This window comes from Ixodes scapularis, unplaced genomic scaffold (genome assembly GCF_016920785.2).
Source record: "Ixodes scapularis isolate PalLabHiFi unplaced genomic scaffold, ASM1692078v2 PGA_scaffold2__306_contigs__length_199485367, whole genome shotgun sequence".
Classification (NCBI taxonomy): domain Eukaryota; kingdom Metazoa; phylum Arthropoda; class Arachnida; order Ixodida; family Ixodidae; genus Ixodes; species Ixodes scapularis.
In genome coordinates this window covers 74,292,897-74,309,324 of record NW_024609857.1, presented here as the reverse complement: position 1 = coordinate 74,309,324, position 16,428 = coordinate 74,292,897, and the positions used below count along the sequence as shown (strand labels likewise).

The following is a 16,428-nucleotide window of genomic DNA, read 5'->3' as shown; positions in this document are numbered from 1 at the left end:
CATTAATAGCCTGCTAAGACCTGCAAACTTGATGGTGCTAAATGCACGCTTCAAAAGGACTGCGGAAGCTCGCCGTCAGCACGCGCTCAGCAGCAGCGCACACGGATATGGCCGCCAGTGAATACTCCCTATACTCTGTTTCACCTTATGATGTACCGCAGGAAAGGCTACAGGCGCGACCTCTTCGCTCTAGGGCACATCTCGGCGGCACAAGCTCTCGTGCATTAAGGGCAGCTGCCAACGCTATGAGCCCGCGCTTCTAGCTTCCGCTGCGGTACAAAATAAGGTGAAACGGAGTATAGGAGTACAATGAAAGCGGCAGCAGCGGTGCCCCATCGGTCACCTGCAGACTCGTTTATATAGGGAGTATTCACTGGACGCCATATTTGTGGGTGCTGTTTAGAGCGCATGCTCAGAACGAGCTCACATCAATAGGCTGTGTTGTCACTTTGTCATCTCGCGGTAGGACAGAACCGCGAAGACCAAATTTAGGCAGGCCGGCTACCAGGGTAAGAACGTTTTATTCCGGGCAGGCGTGGAAGTATATATAGCGCTGCCACGGGCCAATGGCAAAACAGTTAATAAAACAGACAAACAGTAGATAACAGTATCGTCATGCTTCGGTGACGCTGCCGAAGTGATAACAATTCTCCTCTTCTTATAATTGAAGGCGATCAATGGGTTTCCGAGTCCGGGTGGATCGTCGCAGCTCGAACGGCACACAGCTGTCTTCTGGCTCGCTGGAGGTCGTTGCGTCACAGTACAACTCGTTCGCAGGGCTCCTGGCCGAGGCTGCAGGTACCGCGGCTCGGGCCAACTGGTCAGCAGGGCTCCTGGGAGAGGGTGCAGGTACCGCTGAACCGCTGGCGGCGGGGGCCTCGCTGATTTCCACCTTGACCTCCCGTAGCCGTAGTTGATCGAGATGACGGCGGACGTCGCCTTCGGGAGTAGCGACCACATCATGCGAGCTCCGTGGTTGCTCTCCACCACCCCGGGCAACCGTTTTTCACCTTGCCCGAAGTTCCGGTACCATACGGCAGCCTGAGGGCGAATTCTTGGGACCTGCAAGTCGGTCGAGGACACTCGTCTTGACGGCACAGCAGTGTCGACGCGCGAGCGTAATTGGAAACCGAGTAAGAGTTCGGCCGGTGATTTTCCGTCCGACAGTGGAGTGCGACGGTAAAACAGCAATACTTTCGCCAACTTCGTTTCCAAATCCCCGGTTGAAAACTTTGCTAGGGACTCTTTCACCGTCCTGACCGCCCGCTCTGCCAATCCATTAGATTGTGGGTGATACGGGGCGGTTCGTAAATGCTCCACGTGATTTCTTTCCCGGAACTCGCCAAACTGCTGACTAGTAAACTGAGTCCCGTTGTCGGACACAATCGTACGTGGTAAGCCGAATCGGCTGAACATCTCTCTGAGCTTCCTTATGGTGGCTTCAGTGGTGGCAGAGCGCATTGCGCATACTTCGATCCACTTAGTGTGTGAATCTACTTCCACCAGTAGCATTTTGTCTTCAATTGTCCCGGCAAAATCAATGTGCAACCGCGACCAGTTTTCTCCCGTTTCTGGCCAGTTAACAGGCGTGCTTGCTGGTGGCATAGGAGCAGCCTGTGTACAGTTGTGACAAAGACGAGCCAGTCGTTCTATTTCACCGTCCAATCCGGGCCGCCAAAACAATGTCCGGGCTACCCTTTTCATGGCCGTCGCCCTCTGGTGAGCCTCGTGGAGTAGCTTGAGCATCTCTTTCTGGGCTGCCCCTGGAATGACGACTCGCTGTCCCCAGTAGAGCAGGTCCTGGACGACAGTCAACTCCTGCCTTCTGCAAAAATAAGGATGCAGCTCATGCTGTTCTTTGGTTAGATTTTTCAGCCAGCCACGCATTACGAAGCTTTTTACTGCAGTAAGTGTTCTGTCCTTGGCACTGAGCTCTCTTAGATGCCGTGCCGGCAGAAACGCCGGCACGGCATCTAAGAAATGTCGTGCCGGCATCTAAGAGAGGTGGACGTCGCCTCCGGGAGAGAGACTCCGAAGTGATAACAGGCTGCTAAGACCGACACTCTTGATGGTGCGGAATGCACGTTGCAAAAGAACTGTGGAAGCTCGCCGTCAGCACGCGCTCAGCATTCGCGCGCACAGATATGGCCGCCAGTGAATACTCCCTATTGAAAGAGTTTGGCCTTCTTAAGGCCGGTTCTCACATGCAGCGAAGCGCTGATGTAGCGCTGCTCACGTGCCGTCAGCTACTTATCGTCTGCCATGAGCAACAGTTTTGACGGTGCGATACAAAGCTGGTGAACGCTCCCTTCAGCACGCGCTTAGCGCGAGGTAAGCACTATGCTTGTAGCGCTTCGCTGCATGTGGGAACAGGCCTTTAGAGAGATCGTGACAGCCTGGCAACCACAGTAGCGTAGTCTGACAACCGGGGGATGACTACTTACGTCCGCAATTTAGTGACTCTGACTCAGAAGAACTCCATGGGATTTCTGAGGAATAAACAAGACAAAGAAGTAACGTCATTTTGTGTTATCGTGAAATCCGCTGGTTCTAGCCAACGTTACTGGAGCAAGCTCAGTTTCACAGCTCCGCCTGCTGGGCTCAGTGAGGTCACGAGAACTAGCAGCGCTGCAGTCGAGCCTTGCTTCCGGATTGTCTAGCCCGCCAAGTCTGAATAGCAATACCCCTGTCAGACGGGAAAGTAAATGTCATTTTGATCGAATGTCATTCACCGCTCGGCGAATCAGCTCGTGATCCTGGTTCTGCACGTGGCGCGTGCACGCGCAGCATGGCGTATTAAAGACGCGGATTGGCCGAGCTGTAATGTCATTTTGCTTAAATGTCATTTAACGTGCCCGTCTGACAGGGGTATAAGACTGCCTATTACTTACTTCACGTGAGTTTTGCATAGCAAAGGTCCACCAATACTCACAGGCAAGAAGTTAGCGCGGTACGAGAGTGAGTGGTGATATCCTTCATCATAATAAAACAGCGCGAAAAAAACGATGAGGATGTCCTGTTTCTTTCTTCTACGTCATCGTCGTTTCTTTGGCACTGTTTTCCATGATGAAGGATATCACCCACGCTCGCACCGCGCTAACTTCTTGCCTCTGCGTATTGGTGGACCTTTGTTATCGCAAAACTCACGCGAAGTAAATAATAAACAGTCTGTTGATTTTATAAATAGCGCAAAGAAAACGGGACAAAAAGACGGAGCACACAGGACTAGTGCTTCTTCGTCTATTTGTTCCGTCTTTTTACTATATTTTTAATATGAATGTCAGTTACCAACTTGCCCAGCAGACCAAGCTTTTACCAAGCTTAGTTGATTGTTTTGAAACCTCCGATAACAATATGATGCAAGCTTAAAAGGCGTCGGCGAAGTATCGGGTGTCGTTTTCGGAGTCAGAGAAATAATCCACTATAACTCCCTAATCGAAAGGATGACCCTAAAGATATTTTTTAAAGTTATTTTTGCTGGCGCACATTGCTAGCGAAAAATGCTCTGCGTCATTGGTGAACAGTTTCGCGGTTTCACCGACCGTTTTTCACTAGCAGACGACCCGGAAGTACAGGGTGGTGCGGCGATCGCTAGAAAAGATATGTCGCTAGCGCTCGCACTCATATTGATCGTGATAGTACCTAGAAGTACCTAGCCAGGTTTGAGAAGGGCTGGATGAGCGATTGCTCCGGGTTTAATATGGGGTGGTAGTGGTGTCACCTACTGGTTGTAGCGAATATAAGTGGCTTTTGTGGTAAAGTTAAGAACGCCCGCTAGCGGGTTCTCGCGACGCAGCGCGGCTTACATTTGAGCTTAAGAAACACTTTTTGTTGCTCGTGGTACAGATATTAGGTAAGGTAAAATTGAATTAACACTTGTTTGGAAAGTTTCTAAATGTTTGGCAGTCCGAACTGAAGACAAGCCTCGTTGAAATTTCCTTCCAAGTTCGAAAGAGGACGACGAAGTTCTCTCCTAGAAACGATGAGAAAGAAGTGAGCAGTGAAAGGCTGGCGGTACACCGGCAGCATGGTTGGCCAGCATGTAAGAACTGTATATAACACTATCATAAATTGAAAACCGTGTAGTTCGGTGCCAGTGAAAATAGACCTACTACTAAATTATCCAAGCATCGAGGGGAATTCTGAAAGTGTAATTCTATGCTCCGGGCGCGCTGGGCTTTCCCTTATAAGATATTCGAAGTCAATAATCATAATAAGGCTTTGACGAACGCGCGTGCAAAGCAAATTTAGTTTTAGGCTTTTGCTTTAAAACAGTTACTACTGCCATAGCCTCCTCTATACTCACAAAGCCTGGCAGTTCGACGACGGAACCATAGAGTGCCCGCGCGGTCGCAGATTTGGAGTGCGAGGATCTGGTAGCAGAGAGCATTTCTCAAGGAACCTGGACGTCAGCGCACGTGCGCGGTGACGTTGCCGCTGCAAAAGCTGCAGCTTTTGCAGCGGCGACGACCCGAAGCATTGTTTTCAAACCCGGCGAGAAAAAGCGGTACACGAGGAAAGCGAGGAGCACGAGTGGACATTCCATCGCTCGGAAGAAGTGTGTTTCGGCGTCTCGCCGCAGCGGGGCGCCCGTCACGTGGCTCTCCTCTCATCCATTGTCTGCCGCTCCACCTCTTCAATTTCAGCGGCCGCTTCTCGTGGCGATCTGCGAGGCTTTGTCAGTATAGACCTTTCCATAGACGAACGTGTGGCCGGTGCCATTTCCAGTGTTTGTGCCTATGGCGCGCGCTTTGCTCACTTTCCGAAGCGACGAACACGCACGTGCTGGGCTGTGAAGATCGCACGCTGGACTGTGAAGATCGCACGCTGGACTGTGATTTTGTAAACATTGGAAAGGTCTATAGAGGAGGCTATGCTACTGCAGATGCCAGCACGTGCAGAGCATGTAACTACACTCGTAGCATGCACCTTGGTGCTTGGGAAATTTAGCAAAATGACTATTGGACGGTGTCTGCTTTTCGTGCTATCAAACCCGGCCGATTGAGCCATGGCAATCCACTATTAGCCCCGAGAACATGATGTGCCGCCACCTGACGGGCCTATCGTCGTGACGTAGATAGGGGATCACGTGACCGTTTCTTGCGCTCTGTGTGAAGGGTGGAGTGTCAGGGTCTTCGCTTTTTTTTTATTATAACGAGTGTTTAAGGCTGCGGTCCCACGGCAGTCATCTTGATCAAGGCGTTAGTTCAACCAAAAGATGGCGACACGCACCCGTGGGGTGTAGGGTGCCTACATGTCTGTCTGTCTCAGGGTGAAGACATCCATTGTTGCACTGAATGTGCCAGCGCGTGACACTCTCGCGCACTCGGTGCGTGACTTGGGCGACAAAATGGCGTCTATGCATTAGCCAAAGCTGCGCGCTCGAGCTGAGTAACACCGTATTGCGCGCACTTCAAAATGCATAAAAAAACGATTGGGCGTGAAAATGGCTGAGATGTCACCACTCAAGCAAAAGCGCGCGTGTGTATGAAGGCACTCTAGTGGGGTGGCCGAAACATTGATTCACAGTGGGATGGCTTGAGCACCATGACGTTCCCCTCGTGGCCTTGCTCGCGCCGCTGCCAGCTGTGCTCAGCTAGCTCAAGTAGCGTGGCCCAGCAAACGGATGTATGCGAGGATGTCAGGCTGGGTATTAATTGTTCTCTGATATAGGGAGATGCGGTTCGGCGGTTGTAACGGGCTTTCGCAATAAATCTTACCAAGAAGGAATCAAATGTTGATTGACGTGTCAATATTCTATCAATGAAAATTTCCTCTGCAGGAATGCACGCTCAGTAGACCCAATCTTCCAAGACACCAGTGGAAGCGGACGTCAAGTAAACTGCTTCGCGATTTACGGTACTTACCTCACCATTTTAATGACGATTTAAAAAAGGTCACGAAATATTATGTTTCACGGGATCCGGAAGATGTTGTAAAGGTTGTTACATTATATTTCCCAGAAAACAAACGACGTTGCAATATTTTCGGAAGTACCGACACACATAATGTTGTAAGTACAGCTTAGGAGGAATATGATAAAAACCATCAGAAGAAATAGGAAGACGTTTATTTGCAATGAAGACGTTATGAATGAACGGCGTTTAGCTACGGCAAGTTATGAGCGTTCGGGAATTTATAAGTTGACGTGATTGCTAACTATGAACATGGGGACAATGAAGACCAGTTTTGTCGGGAGATGGTGTTGCGGTGATGACCTGATATCAGACGACTCATGGCAGACGGACAAGCAAGTTTCTTCTCAGCGAATGGTAAGTGTCCAGTGTCAAGCACAACACGTGGCTACCGACGTTGTCGACGTTTCGAACACTCACCGTTTTCGACAAAAGTCCTGGCACCTGGGCTAACTTTGTGGAAAGACTCGAAGTCCTCCTTGAGTACAACGCCAACATGAACAGTAACTGAAAACGATCCACTATTCAGTCGATGGGTGGCGAAACGTATCCACATCTGCGGAGTCATGGGCGGTGCGTACTCTAAGTGGCTGGAAGTTTACACGATGCCTGCCACGACGTCCAAACACGTCATTGACGTTCTACGGTCTCTTTAACCTACTTTTGCCCTACCGAAAATTCTTTTGTCTGATAACGCGCCAAAGCTTGCTTCAAATAAAATAAACAAGTTTTTGAAGAAAAAGAACCGGCATCAGGCGTCACATTAGTGCACCATACCTTCCTGCAACTAACGGGCAAGCAGAACAGATGGTGTGCGAAACGAAAAAAAGCCCTTTTGAAGCCTACGGAAGAAGCAGTGCAGTGAAGAATCGCCAGGTTCTTGTTTCGGCAGCACGCGACGGTCTCATCTTACACGGAAAAAAACCCGCCGAAGCAATATTCGGCGGACGAAGAGCCACATCCCTCGATCTCATGATAATATGGCCTACGAACAAAGATCGAGAGATTCCCAGATGGGGAGTAATGGCAGTTTATTCGGTCGGACAACTCGTCTACGTGAGGAATTTCAGCGGAAGTCGGGCCTTTCATGTAAAACTTGAGTAGAAAAGGCTCTATGTTGGTTGACCAGGAGGTGTCATCTCTCTGAATCAGTCTTGTACACGTTGCTAAAGAAAAGTAATTGATTACAATTACTATTACTCTTGGCTAAAAAGTATTCGATTAGATTACTTGATTACTCGACGGCAAAAGTAATTGGACATTACTTAAAGAAGTAATCGTTACTTTTCCGATTACTTTATAGTGTGAAGACACATCTTTAGCGCTCATAACAATGAACTACTTCCAACCTATATTTCACATTTGCACAAGTATTGAAGAAGAAATCTGACTCCGTCTTCGTGGTCGTTGAACCTTCACAATGCGGACACAAGCATAGAATTCGTTTGAAGACGTTTAATGATTTGGGCGTTCGACAGTGTGTGTGTGTGTGTGGGGGGGGGGGGGGGGGGGGGGGGCGGAGGGGGTTCTAGATCTTGTTAAGCTTGAGCAAGGGTTGTCGCTCAAAGTTTGCGTCGCTCATTTTATTGTTCACATGTGGATGAACTCGCATGTTATACAAAGGAGCAGCAGCTCCAGGATTTGAAACGGATCATGTGTAGTATTCATTCGCGGAAGAGATCGCCCCGACCACTTCTCAACTCGAAACATTGCTTGTCACAAAGACCACGTAGGGGAAATGGGGAAATATTTCAACTGTCTTTGTTATATTTTGCATCGGCTTTAGGCATTCTTCGGTTCTGGTTCTCCTAAGGGCTGCGAGTAGGTATCCTAAGCAGGATTTTTTTATTATTTCATTTCTGTGTGTGGTGTGCGTGAGGGGGCTAGTTTGAACGAAGGACTCACAAAGCTACATTCTGCTTCCTCAAACTTCGCCCTGAATGGCCTTTGTCACGCACTGTGGCTTCCCTGGGGCTTCCCACTCCCAGTTCCAGCTCAAAAAAAGAAAAAACGGACATTCCACAGAAACTGTACATAGAAAGAGATTGACCTCGTTTCCTACAGCTCCGCAAAAATCTTTTTTTTTTCCGTTCAAAAAAAAAAAAAAAAGCAAATTTTATTTTTGTTATTTTATAAAAAAAAAAAAAAAAAGGCGTGTGCCCGGGGGGGGGGGGGGGGGGTGGGGGGGGGATCCAAAAGTCGTACTTTTGGATCTTGATGATCGGCAGTTGCGTTTGCTCTGAGCAAAACCCAAAATGGCGGCGTCCAAAACAATTTTGGGAAACGGAGTGCCGATACTTTAAAGCTCATTTAGTGACTCTAGGCATAAAGTGAACTCGGGTGTATTCTTTTCCTCTTCGTCTTCATTGTTTATTGATTTCAATCATATCGAATAATGAACACATTATATCACGCTACGCTTGTGTAATTATTTGTCTTAGATTTATTAGCCTGACCCAGTACTTAAACCGTTTAGTTATTGATAGGAAATATTCCAATATATTTTTTAAATGTGAGGGTAAAAGGACACGGAGATTGATGATGATACAGACGCCAATGCCGCCGTCGGAAATTTTTTGAACATTAGAAATCAGCAGTTTGTCTGCCATCCGCCAGGTAGCGCAACAAAACACCCAAACAGTTTTTAATTGTTTTAAAATTAGCTAAGCTCTACACCTATTAAGAAACCAAAGCAAGATCATTGGGAAAATTTAATACATCGCAATGTATATCTATTCCAAACAATAAATATTATTAGATGCCAATAAATCTGTTTGATGTCCAAAAAAGATATGCGTCAAAACAGGTAAGTTTGAAACGCTCCTGGAGCGTTATGACTTTGAAAATGAAAAAAAGCCATCGTCCACCTCTTGGGCAGCCATTTTAGCTCTAAATGTTATAAAAGATTTTATCATAGTTTAATTATTTCCTCAGCGGCATTTGAAGTACCATGACTCGAAGCACAAAAAAGTGCTACGTTTGATATAAAATATCTAAACAAAACAAATTTTACACAACATTAAATTTGTTTCTGCAAATTACCAATTATAAGCACTACATCTGTAGCTAATTTCATTGCCCTATGGCGTGTCATTAAAAACATATTTGTGCTGAAAAATGTCAATTTTAGGGCAATATTTGTAGGGATGAAAAAAACAAAGTAGTGCAAATACCAATAAAGTGTATCGTTACATTCTGCTCCGATATCATCTTAACAAAACTGCTATATTGTAACCGTGTTATCTTTAATGAATCGTTCATAAAACATGAACTAGCGGAGCAAGTGAGGGTCCGCGCCATTATATTCGTAACGCTACAAATGCGCATGAACAGTAAAAACCAACACATACATAATATCAACTGAAAGAGGATTGCCTTGCCTTTCGAATGACATTAATCTCACAAAACACTATTTAAAAGGAGATGAGAAATGACCTGCCAAAAAGTACCTAAACTGCCTCATTCAGTGGGACCGTGGTCTTAAGGTTTATTTTAACGCATTTTTTTCGTTTTTGTACTCGACCCGGTCAAGTTCCTAAGTCGGCTACCGTACAACTGCTTCCGGGGAGCCGGTTGCAGGCTAACAGGGAACCGGTCGCTGCAGGGAAGCGCGGCTGCGTGGACTAGACGGTACGGGCCAACTTGTCGTTTTCGGCGGCTGTCTCGGGCACCGCAATGGATGCTGACCATGTGCGACCTACCGTTGAAGGTAAGCGAAGCTTTTCTTTAGCTTCTATTCTACCGGGCAGCCCGTTACAACTGTGTACCCATTTTCAGTTGTGCTGCCTGTAAGCAGCATCAACGCGTTCGTGGACAAGGCCCACGAAACATCCCGGCTGTTGCTCGAGGGCGAACGAGTTCTTGAAGCGGGGAACGTCTTCCCCTGCAGTATCAATAAGGTGGATAAGGACTGCTGCACGTTCATTGGATTCGTTCTCCAGACGTCGGCACTGACTTCGCACTCGCACAAGCTGGAGATAACACTGAATGGAAGAAAAGTCGGTGACACATCGGGCTCCTGCAAAGCAAAGTAAAGAAACATGCCGTGTATCATTACTTGGTTAGGTTGTATGTACTTATCGGCCGGCGTGCTATGAAATCGATCGAGGAGGCGGGAGCGAAACAATTTGCGATCAACGGTGTAGTACTGCGCCTTGTTTTCGGAATATAATCGGACGTTCTTCGTTGTTCCCGTGGCTCAGTGGTAAAGTGCTCGCTTCCCGAGGCGCTAGTCCCAAATTCGATTCCGCGCGCCCGTCTCTTTTTTTTTCTTCTTTTTTTAATTTTTTGAATTAGCGGTTTTGTAACTTCTTTGCAATGTCGTAATTTTCGAGCGACGAGTGTTAAACCTTGGGGATAACGTTTCATTTCATAAACTAATATTCGATCATCCAAAGGCCAATGGCAGTTGTTTGTGCAAACCATTGCTGTTTTTCTTTCTTCTGTCAAAAAAGATTACGCAAATATTCCTGTAGCTAGGTGTATTAGAGTTGTAGAATAGTTTTCTTTGGGCCCCTACATAGTAACCAGATGCGCTACAAAAAGAAAAGTATTACTTGCTAATACGAGTGCAGCTGCTCGTATCAGCAACCTTTAAACTAAAATATATGGAGCCACATAACATTCTCACATTTATGCAGCTGCTGGTTGCTTAGATACCACTAAGCTGCGAGTGATTTTCGTGTTAAAATGTTAAAATACTCGGTAAAATCTGATGTCTTGCTATTCTCTGTAGATTACTCTTTCAAGTCTATTAGCACTCAGCTCTACTGGCATTGCATACTGCCAACTTGTACATACACTTTTAATTTCATTCAAATAATATTGAAGTTGCATGAGAAAAGTACTGCTATGAGGGTGAGACTGTTCACATTTTATGACTCATATTGGATATGCTGTTTAATTGCAAGGTAAGAACATTGCCATTTTGCAGGAACTACAAGTGTAAGCACGTTGTGGCAATGCCGCTACATATCAACGCCAAGACGAACTTCAACGTACTGGCGTCCACAGACTTGCCACAAAAGTGGGGGAAGGGGCAGAAGAGAGCGGTCGGGGAGAAGTGCTCCGAGGAAGATCCTCAACCTCCCGGGTCTTGAAAAAGTGAGCCATGAAACTTCTATTCATGCACAGCGCTTTTAGTAGACCTTGCGCATACCATAAAGCTCACCACGCCGGCGCCAAATGACATCACGGGAAAGGGCTGTACAAGACCCGCATATAGACGTCAACAGTGTGTCACGGCATAGGTACGCCGAGAACACACGGGATACTCCTTCAATTTCTTGTGTGCCTTACGTGACCTTGTGGGATTTTCACAAATGATCTAGTGCATATGATGCGTCAGCCTGAGTTATCAAATCAAAAGAAGGTTTCCTGACTTGCCCATAATATGGCGAATTGCACTGCAGCTAAATAGGAAAACTGCTGTTAAGCAATCTTGCAGCAACTAATCCACATTTTATTTTTTTTTTTTGTAAGTGACTGCTGAATCCGGAAGCCATAAATCTTGAATGTTCTTGATCACCATTGCAGAGCAATGGATCTTGCAGGTTAAGTGGTTACTTGACCACTCTTGGCAGCACAAAATGGCGAAGAAGTGAGCTTCTAGTTGAAAATGGAGATTGTGCAGGCTGCTGTGTTCTCACGATAAGTTATGGACATTTTGACACATTTGAATTATAGGGATCTGACTTTTGTTTATATGTATCGCGAGATAAGTGAGCATTAAGCTTGTTTTTGTTAGTAGGTCTGGGTCGGTGTCGCAAAGTATGTATCTTGTTACTTTGAATGTCTCAGGCAGCAAAGGAAATACTTGGTTAATTTAACGTCTTTGCTTATCCTATGACAGGTCTATGCCACTATCCCTTCTATCAAGAAGCAGGAGCGAATTGAAAGCAGTTCCATTAGCAAGTGTTAGAAAATAACATTGTGAAATACCTGCGAAACAGGCTTACATTTTTTGTAGTGGTTTGCGTTAGAAGTATTACGGCTAAGTCACGCGGGGAAGGCACAGCAAAGTGTGCAATGCGTACCGAGTTCATAGCAGCAAAAGCACAGAAAATTTTGCTTTATATTTTCAGGTTGAAGGGGATCCGGTCCTGCTTCCTAAAGGCGATATCCTGGGACGGCTACTGGAGGGACTGATTTATAGGTCAGCTGCTCTGCGGCACACCGAAGAAATCCGTCCTCTTGGTTGGTTCCATGAACTGCATTTCCTCTTTCTTTTTCCTGTTGGCTTTGCTACAGTTGGCTTTGGCTGTTTGTTGGTCGTTCTTAAGAGACTTTATGGATTGATTCTCTCAGTATCTGACGAACATCAGTGGTGGCATGCCTCACACGGCATAGAAGCTGTGCTCAGTACAGACCATGCAGGATGTTTAAATCACAGCAAAAACAAAAACAAGAAAAAACTTGATAAATGTACACTTCCTGTGTATATTTATCTGTGTAGAATTTTTGTGTACATTGAAACCCTAGATAAATGTACACCAGCTAGATCCTTATTATCACCCGGCTGTGATAAATTGGCACAGCTGTGAGCAGTAGGCTCAACCGGGCGGGGAGTCCAACCTTAATATGTTTACATTCTGAATTGTGCTTGCCTGACTCACAAAAGTGAAAGAGCTGATAATAAAAAGTACAGGTACTAGGTTGTGAAGGCATGGCGATTGTGCCATATATATATATTAGATTTCAGTGGAAGCACTAATATCCAATATGTGGTAACAGTTGACTGCAAAGGAGAGAAAAAAATGTCAAGCAACCAGAAATGTTCCTTAGTACAATATATTTAAAGTGGCTGAGGCTTAACTCTAGTTGAGCAATGTGCACTGCCATCCTGTCAAAGACAGATTTCTACAAAAAAAAAAAAAAAAAACATGGATTGCCAGGCGCAGGTGACTTTCCTGGCCCACAACTCTAAACTGAAAGTTCGCCTGGAGCACCACCACCACGTTATGCCACTACATACTTAATTGGTGTACAAGGTCTGTTTAAGAAGTATCCTACCTGACTTGGTACCGCGGAAACAAATGAAGCGCGGACAGCTTTATTTGGTGGGGAGGCAAAGGGAACTTTAATGCGCACGCAATAATTTTATCAGGCCGGCAAAAAATACGAGTCGCAGGCAGTCGGCCTCGGAGTGATGACGTATAGTTAGTGCTCGTCGTCTTTTTTTTTTTTTGACAACATGACTAAATAGTTTGAACAGAGGTATTGCATCAAATTTTGATTCAAGCTTGCTGACACTCAAGTGGAAACAATTCGAAATATTCAGCAGGAGTTCGAGGACGATGCCATGGGCATTAAAAAACATTAAAGGAGCTGTGCAACGATATTCAACTGGAATGTTTTTCACTTGACACGAGCTTACTGGCACACCTGGGACTCAAGGATACTCACAGGCAAGGCCACTGGCCTAGAAACTCCTTTGTTGCGGTGTAATTTCAAGGACAAAAGCAATCATTTTCATTCAATCTCTCCTTTGCAAAATTGGATGACGTAACGTGGGGATGGCAGTACACCCAAGTGACGATATTTGAATGCGGTTCATAGATTGGACCCGAGCATTGCGTGGGCACTCGACTTGGGCTCGTGATAATTGCTAGCTCGAGAAGCATTCGGGTTGTGACCCGTGTCCAATCGCTGCAACGACGACAACAGCCGAGCCATAACAATGTCTGGAACTCAGCGCGTGTCCTGCGCTTTGCCAACCCCAGCGCGTGGCTATGATGAACACTGGCGGCATATAATCGGCTCCAGATCACGTGGCCGCTTGTTCTGGCTGTGAGTTGAGATTAAGTTGAGGGGGTGAACGCTGTTCGTTTTTCTTTAATTTTCTTCTGGGACTTCTATTGCGTGGGGTGAAAACGAACGCGTGTTTCATAGGTCATTAACGTTGGGGATCCGTTTTAAGCGGTATTTGCGCAAAGTACGAAAATTGTTGCACCGCTCCTTTAAGGTGTGGTACAACTTGATCAAACCATGCATGTCAGTGGAGAGAAACGCACTTTCAGAAAGGCCTTCAACAAGCCGAAATAACGACATGATTAGCCAACTGCGGACTTACCATGCAGGACAATCGCAGCCCTATTCAAGAACTTGTGGCTGAGGTGGGAGTAAGTACCAGTTCGGTGCATTCAATTTTGAAGGGGGATTTGGCTTTGCAGGAAGTGTCTGCGAAAATCGTGCCGAAGTTGCTCACGATGGAGCTGCATCATAACAAGGCACCAGCTCAATCCTCGCATCTGAGTTTCTTTGGCAAAAACAGTCTTCCTACTCTCCCAACATGCCTCTATGTGATTTCTGGCTCTTCCCTACGATGAAAAGGCTGCTGAAAGGAACCCTATTCGAGTTACGGGAAAAAACGACGAGCACTGACTACAATTCCTCATTAGGAGGCTGACTGAAAGCAACTCACATTTTCATCGGGCCTGATGAAATTCGCACATACACATTAATCTTCCCTCCACCTCCCTACCAGAAGATTCTGTCTGCACTTCATTTGTTTCTGCAGAGCAAATTAAGGTCGGATACTTTTTAATGGCCCTCGTATACATTAACTCGCATATTAGTACCAGGCTTATTCAACGTAATCACTACGGCAGAAATGAGACTGGTCATAATTGTGTTTAGTACATAGAACTGTTCCCTAGCGTTTCATTTTTACATTCCAACAACCAATTTCTTTCCTATCACCTTTATAGTGTGTCATGTATCAACATTTCCTGTTTATTTCCGTGTTTGCAGATATATCAACCTCCCCCACCGCAGCTGAGGAGCTCCCTGTCTCCGGACTGCCCACACTTACCTCCCATTCACACTGGAAGCGGATCCGCGTTCGCGAAGCGGTTGCGAAAGCGGTTGTATAAAGATCCAGTGCAATTGCACGCGCATTTGATGTCATCGTGTGCGCGTGCAATTGTACTGAACCCTTATACAACCGCGTTCGCAACCGCTTTGCGAACGCGGATCCGCTTCCAGTGTGAATGAGCCCTTACGCGGCTGATTGCCACAACCGCTGCTCCCAGCTTCGATGCTTTTGTGGAGGAGATAATGGCCACCTTCTCTGCAGACGTCTGTGCGGTAATCGAGGAGAGGACGAGGGAACAGTCGCTATCCGAGGACTGGTTGCGCCAGAGGATAGGCATGGCAACAAGTACAGTCTGCCATTTCTTCAAAACAAGAGCAGCGAAGTGCGAGACAGAGCAAATGCCGCACAACATGGGGCCTTTGTTGAAGGCGGTCCTCTGCTCGAGCACATACCAGTCTGCCGCAATGCAGCCCGCGCTGAGCATGGAAGGTACTGCGCGGGACAAGTATGTCTCAGTTGTGAAGTCGAGGGGCCACAAATGCACTGTGGAAGACAGGGGCCTTTTGATTTGGAACGAGTTTCCTGTGATCGGTTGTAGCGTGGATGGGCTCGTTACTTTCACCTGCGCATGCTGCGAGGGTGAAAAGCGAATCTTAGAAATCAAATGCCTCAACGCGGTGAAGAACGGTTTCTCAAAGGACAAGCCGACGCCCCTGTTCTACACCCAGATTCAGGTCCAGATGGGGATAACGAATATTCCAGTGTGCGACTTTTTCGTGTACAAGAGTCCAGAGGACTGGAGGGCACTTACCGTGCCATTTGATGTTGCACATTTCCTTAAATGTTCTGCTGCAGTGCACACCCTGTACGACAAGTACATTTTTGACAGGCTGAAGAATCTGGCACGTTCATACTTGTGGTCGTGGGGCCCAAAAAAGGCCAGTGCGATAACATTAGATAGGCATTTGAACCCAGCGAATAAACAAAAGAATGGCAACAAGCAAGTGGTGATACATTCATTTATTACAGCACGCATGACATCGAATTTGCAAAATTAAATTGGCATAGAAACATATCTTACAATGGTGTTGAATGTCAAGGCTTGTTCGTCTCAATGCACGAGCTAGAAATATTGACTCATTTCTGTGCTTTGAAAACCTTTCTCCAATGTGACACAGGAGAAGAGTACCTTGCACGAAGTTAACAAGGAAATTCTTAGCTAGTGACAGTCTGTGACCGAACAATACTATTTTCTTCCTACCCTGCTACAGAGAACACTTATTGTTCACAAGCGACAGTGGGATGCCATGTTTAAACTGCCCATTAAGTGATCTACAGATTAACTGCAACATTTAAACAGGCAGCTAAATAAAACGCTATGGTGTCCTGTCCAGCAACGTATTAGCTGTTAAAAATTTGTCTTTGCTGAACGACGGCTTTTAGAGGTTCACGAGACCTGCAATGATGACGACAACATCATTGATTTGCGGAAGGAGGTCTGCGCTGAAATTGTCCCAAAGAATTCGGAACAACTTCATTCGCTGAATTGCACGCTCGACATGAACTTAAAAGGCTAAAAAGCGCAACACAACAAGGACAATGAAGACACGAAGACGACAGGACGGGCGCTAACTCACAACTGATTTTATTAGAAACAACACTGTCACTTTTATACACAAGATCGTATGCCAAACCCAC

At 46.3% G+C, this 16,428-nt stretch overlaps 1 pseudogene; it reads left to right on the top strand.

The window, feature by feature from the left end:
- Window positions 1-9,590: 9,590 nt before the first annotated feature.
- On the top strand, window positions 9,591-15,788 carry LOC120849297 (annotated as a pseudogene).
- The last annotated feature ends 640 nt before the right edge of the window (window positions 15,789-16,428 follow it).